General features: G+C 48.2%; 1 protein-coding gene across 5 annotated transcripts in view; it reads left to right on the top strand.

Annotated features, from left to right (window-relative positions):
• Positions 1-306: 306 nt before the first annotated feature.
• SMAD4 (SMAD family member 4) overlaps positions 307-6,000 on the top strand; it is a 103,711-nt gene continuing 98,017 nt past the window's right edge. Inside the window, exon 1 of one of the 5 annotated variants that reach the window (XM_068251350.1) lies at positions 307-497. The gene's annotated coding sequence lies outside the window, so the exon portion shown is untranslated. The remainder of the gene's footprint in view (positions 498-6,000) is intronic. The other 4 variants (XM_068251351.1, XM_068251352.1, XM_068251353.1 and 1 more) reach the window with 4 other exon arrangements.

The following is a 6,000-nucleotide window of genomic DNA, read 5'->3' as shown; positions in this document are numbered from 1 at the left end:
CCAACGGCCCCTCCCATCACCCGTAGTCGTGGTTGCCTAACCAGAAGCTCCGCCCACGCTTCCTAAGAGCCTATTCCTAATTTCATCCAGCAGAGTAAGCTCTTTCCCTTCCCGCCCATTTTTCCAGTCCTCCTTCAGACCCACCCGGATCAAGCGATCCAACTAGCAGCGTGGCCACTCCCAGTCATTTCCCCGCTACGCCCATCTCTCCGTACTTCTGTTACCGTGGTGATCACCTAAGCCCCGCCCAAGGCCGCTAGCAGTCTCCCTCACAGCCCAGCCCCCAGATTCCCGCTGGCCGCGCAGCCACGCCTCTCCGCCCTCCTGTGTGTGTCCCGGATGTAGCGGCTGCTGCGCATGCGCGGAGCCGCGGATGGTTTGTTGTCTGCGGCCTGCGCCGCTCGGGATTGCGGAGAGGAGAGGGGAGCGCTGGTCCAGCCTGGCTGCCTGCTGGTGACGCTGCAGAGGGGAGAGCGAAGGCCTCACGGGCCCGGCTGGTGAGTGTGGGGGGAGGGGCGGGGCTCTTTACGGGTCCCCCCAGCCTGATGGGCCCAATCACTGCCTGCCTGAGGCCCCAGCATTGCCACTGAGCGACCGGGGCCAGGCTGAGGCTCATTCAAAGCGGACCAGTCATGGAATGAAAATCTCTACAGCTGTTATACAAACAGGGTCGGGCTACTTACAGGCAGTCAGAGGGGTTTCCATTGTTAATTGCTGCAGGACATTATTTTCCCCTTCCATATTGATATATGAGGCCAAGTCTCATCTGGATATCAGGTTCTATAGATGAGCTTGAATTTTAGCCTCTTGTGAGCTGACACTTTGCACAGGACTGATCTGATTTGCATGCAAGATCTTTGTACACAGCCCAATATCTAGTGTGTGTACAGCTGTCCCAGAACAACATTATCCACCCAATAACCGTCATAGGAAGTCTCATAGTAGCACGGTGGTGTAGTGGTTAGCGCTCTCCGGTTTGAATCCTAGCCAGATCAACATCTGCAAGGAGTTTGTATGTTCTCCCCCATTGGTTTCCTCTGGGTACTCCCACATCCCAAAAAATACAGATAAGTTATGCTTCTCCCTGAATTGGCCCCAGACTATGATACATCAGAATCAGAATGACTTTATTCGCCAAGTGCGACGTGCGCCGCACCTGGAATTATTTGTGGACATAAGGCAGGTTGGCATTGCAAACAGTACAAGTGACACTACACAGTACAATTTATACGAAACATTACAACATAGCAAAAGACACATAGAAAGATTGTCACTATATTATGCAAGTCTGTCCTCTAGTGCACCCAGGTGCAGAAGGGGATAAGGAGATGGCATTGGGAGAGGATCTGAGTTTAGGAGAGTGATCGCTTGAGAGAAGAATGTGTTCCTACGCCTGGTGGTTTTGGTGTAGATGGACCTATAGCGACGTCCCGAGCGGAGGGGACGGAAGAAGTGATTGCCAGGGTGGGAGGGATCCAGAGTGATTCTATTTGCCCTGGACCTCATTCTGGATGTGTGGAGAAGGTCCAAGGGTGGCAGGGGCGACCCAATGATCCTCTCAGCCTCGTTGATGACTCTCTGGAGTTTGAGCCTATCCTTTGCCCCCGAGTACCAGACAATGATGAAGGAGCAGACATGATACATAGACATAGGACTATGGTAGGGATTAGATTGTGAGCCCCTTATAGGGACGGTTAAGTGACAAGACAATATACTCTGTACAGCGCTGCGGAAGATGTCGGCGCTATATAAATACTTGAAAATAATAATAGTAAAATTTAGCACCGCTGGTATACTTTAGGTAGGGGACCAAGCAGGGAAGCTCATAGGAAACAGCTCGCCAATCAAAACGCCCACCTACAGCACAAAGTGTTTTGATTGGCTGAATAGTGGGGGCTTAGTTTTCTTCAACCTATTGGAAACCTAGACGTTCGTCCACCTAATTATGTTAGCTAAATTTGCCTATGAGGTTTCCTGCTGTGTCCGCTAAAGTAGACTAGTGGCCAATTCAGCTAATGTGATTGGGTGGACATCACCCTTTCAAACTGCTAGGTTTCCAATAGGTTGTAGTAAACTACACCCACACTATTTGGCCAATCACAATGCTTTGTTCTGTAAGAGGGTGCTGTGGATGAAGAACTGTTCCCTATGCAGGTTCCTGCTAGGTCGAATAGACTAGTGCCCTTTTCTGTGCCATGGGATGTGGTTTGTCCCCTGTTGTCGCTCTCCCCTCTCTGTTTAGCAGCATGTTTTGCTCAGCTATAGCAAAATAGTGTAGCTGACAAGTGCTTGTTCCCTGAAATGTCAACTGTTGTTTAGGGTTATGTTAAGCATGTCTGAGGCTTTAGGCTTAAGCTGGCCATACACTAGGCCGATTCCCCGCCGATCGACAGCAGATTCGATCACTGGGATTGTTCACGCTACATGCTAAATTTCGATCTATTTCGTCCCGAAATAGATCGATCCTGTCGAATGCTCCGTGCGGGAAATTACTGTCGATCGCCCGCGGGTAGGGAGTGCGTTGCTAGCGGCGTTCGAGTGCCCGACGACCGACGCAATAGAGTGGCGATACATTACCTGCTCCGCCGGCGCGACTCACCCCGGTCACCGCTGCTCCGTCTCCGCTCTGGTCTCCGGGTCCGGGATGCTTCACTTCTTCTAGCCCGGCAGGAAGTTTAAACAGTAGAGGGCGCTCTACTGTTTAAACTTCCTGCCGGGCAGGAAGAAGTGAAGCATGCCGTACCCGGTGACCAGAGCAGAGAAGACAGCGGAGACCTGGGGACTGGAGTCGTGCCGGCGGAGCAGGTAATGCATGCGGGCAGGGGGAGCGGTGGCAGCACCACCACCACAGATTGTGAACGGTTTCAGGCTGAAATCGGTTAACAATCTGTTTGCAGTAAAGGCAGCCATACGATCCCTCTCTGATCAGATTCGATCAGAGAGGGATCTATCTGTTGGTCGAATCTGATGGCAAATCGACCAGTGTATGGCTACCTTTAAAGGAAAACTGTAGTGAGAGGTATATGGAGGCTGCCATGTTTATTTCCTTTTAAGCAATACCAGTTACCTGGCTATCCTGCTGATGCTCTGCCTCTAATACTTTTAGCCATAGACCCTGAACAAGCATGCAGCAGATCAGGTGTTTCTGACATTTTTGTAAACTCTGACAAGATTAGCTGCATGCTTGTTTCTGGTGTGATTTGGACACTACTGCAGCTAAAATGGAATGCAGGTCTTGCCAGGCAACTTGTATTGCTTGAGAATCTGTATTGTTAAAATCGCTCAAAAGTAAACATACCAGTGCGTTAGGGGACATCTCCTATTACCCTCTGTCACAATTTTGCCGCTCCTCGCCGCATTAAAAGTGGTTAAAAACAGTTTTAAAAAGTTTGTTTGTAAACAAACAAAATGGCCACCAAAACAGGAAGTAGGTTGATGTACAGTATGGCCACACATAGAAAATACATCCATACACAAGCAGGCTGTATACAGCCTTCCTTTTGAATCTCAAGAGATCATTTGTGTGTTTCTTTCCCCCATGCACTGAAGTTTCAGGCTGCTCTTTTCTTCCTGCAAACAGCTTTGCCCTTGTTTGTAATTCCTCAGTATGTGAAAGCCCAGCCAGCTCAGAGGACAATTTATCCAGCTTGTAAAAGATAAGAGAGAGAAGAGAGAAGCTGCTCTAATCCTAAATAACACACAGGCAGTGTGCATAAAGGGGAGTTCATAGCAGAACCACAACACTGAAGAACTTGGCAGCCTTCCAGACACAGGCCGACAAGTCTGACAGGGGAAAGATACATTGATTTATTACAGAGACTGTGTTAGTAGAAAGTGCTGCAGTTAGCCAGAACACATTAGAATAGCTTTTGGAACTTGTAGGATGATAAAAAACAGGATGCAATTTTTGTTACGGAGTCTCTTTAAAGGGGTTCTGTGGAAGTTTGCTAAAGATAAAAACCGCCACTTACCTGGGGCTCCTATCAGCCCTCTGTAGCAGTAATGTCCCACGCCGTCCTCCTCCGATCCGCCTTTCCCCATCGCCGGTCCCGGTCTAGCGTGTCACGCCATCCAACTGCGTGGCCATGCTCACTCCCGCCCATGTCATCAGAAGCTTACTGCACAGGCGCAGTACAAGAAAACTTCGTACTGCGCCTGCGCAGTAAGCTTCCGATGACGCGAACGGCAGCGCGCATTATTCGGCTATGGCAGATGAATAATGCCCAGTGGCAGGGAACGGCAGATCGGAGGAGGACGGCGTGAGACTTTACTGCTACAGGGGGCTGATAGAAGCCCCATGTAAGTGGCGGGTTTTATCCTTGGCAAACCCCCACATCACCCCCTTAAAAGGAAATAAATATGGCAGCCTCCATGTAAGTCTGACTACAGTTGTCCTTTAAAGCCCTTGTTTAGCCTTGTTTTTTTTTTTTTTTTTTTTTAAAGTACGCCTGAAGAAACAGGAAAATTGAATACTCACCTTCCGGTAATTTTCCTTTCCTGGAACAGAAGATGGCGGCATACCTCTGGGGTTAGGCTCCACCCCCTGACCCCAATAGGACAGCTTGCTTATAAAAACAAAACTCCGCCTCCCCCCGCCATTCTCATGAAAATCAGTCCTCGAATGGACAGGAGGGTGGGATTCGTATGCCGCCATCTTCTGTTCCAGGAAAGGAAAATTACCGGAAGGTGAGTATTCAATTTTCCTGTTTCCTGGACAGAGATGGCGGCATACCTCTGGGACATAAAAAATCACAACACGAGGGAGGGAAATGCAAAACACAACATATTTTATTTTACAACTGCCGACAGAACAGCTTTTCCAAAACTCAATGTAGTCAGAGAGGCAGGATCAACATGGTAATGAGATAGGAAAGTATGTGGAGATGACCAACTTGCGGCCTTACAGATTGTATCAACCGAGACTTTCGTGAACGAAGCCCAAGAGGCAGCCATTCCTCTGGTCGAATGTGCATGAACCTCTACAGGAACTTCTAAACCCTTACTTTTGTAACTTTGCTGAATCAACTTGACTAGCCAATTAGCAATCGTTTTGGCCGTAACTGAGGCTCCCTTTTTTGGCCCTTGAATATTCACAAACAAACGATCTGTTGACCTGAAAGAAGCTGTATTGTCTAAGTAAGCCTTTATGCTTCTCCCTACATCTACTGGGTGACATACATGCTCCATTGGGAATGTTGGCAAAGTCAATTCTTGATTTATGTGAAAGGAACTAGCGACCTTTGGGATGTAATCAATAACCGGTCGGATTACAACTCTATCTGGGAAAAACTGAAGTAGGTTTTGTGAACACCCCAGCGCTTGCAGATCTGAAACACGTTTTGCAGAAGCTATGGCTACTAAGAAAATAGTTTTCAAAGTTATATTCCACAGGGAGGCAGACTCCACAGGATGAAACGGAGGTTCTGATAAAACTTGCAACACGAGAGACAAATCCCACTGGGGAAAGAAAGGCTTTCTCGCGGGCCTAATCTTCTGCACTCCTTGTATGAACTGTATCACCAACGGATTCAAGGCCCATCTTTCGTTTGTTAAGGCCGATAAAGCCGAGACCTGAACCTTGACTGCTGATAAACTTAACTGCTTGTCCACTGCTGTTTGTAGAAAGTTTAGAATATGATGAACATTAGGCATCAATACATTAAAACGTTCTGTGGTAGCAAATGCTGCAAATCTCTCCCAGATTCTGTGGTATGTTGAATTCGTAGATCTTTTTCTTGCCTGCAGCAGAGTACTAATTACTTCTTCAGAGCATCCAAGGGTCCTATATTTTTCCCTTTCAACTTCCACGCCGTTAAACTGAGGCTGTTGACATTTGGACACAGCAGGCTTCCCTGAGAGAGCAGGTCTGGAATCGTTGGAAGGCTCCATGGTTCTTCCATACTCAGTTCCAACAGTAGCGTGAACCATGGCCTTCTCGGCCAGTAAGGCACAATAGCTATGATCGTGCATGATTCCCTTGCTAACTTCTGCAAGAATTTT

Source organism: Hyperolius riggenbachi, chromosome 1, assembly GCF_040937935.1.
Source record: "Hyperolius riggenbachi isolate aHypRig1 chromosome 1, aHypRig1.pri, whole genome shotgun sequence".
Lineage (NCBI taxonomy): Eukaryota > Metazoa > Chordata > Amphibia > Anura > Hyperoliidae > Hyperolius > Hyperolius riggenbachi.
The sequence above is the reverse complement of the archived record's forward strand: the minus strand, read 5'-3'. Positions and strand labels throughout refer to the sequence as shown.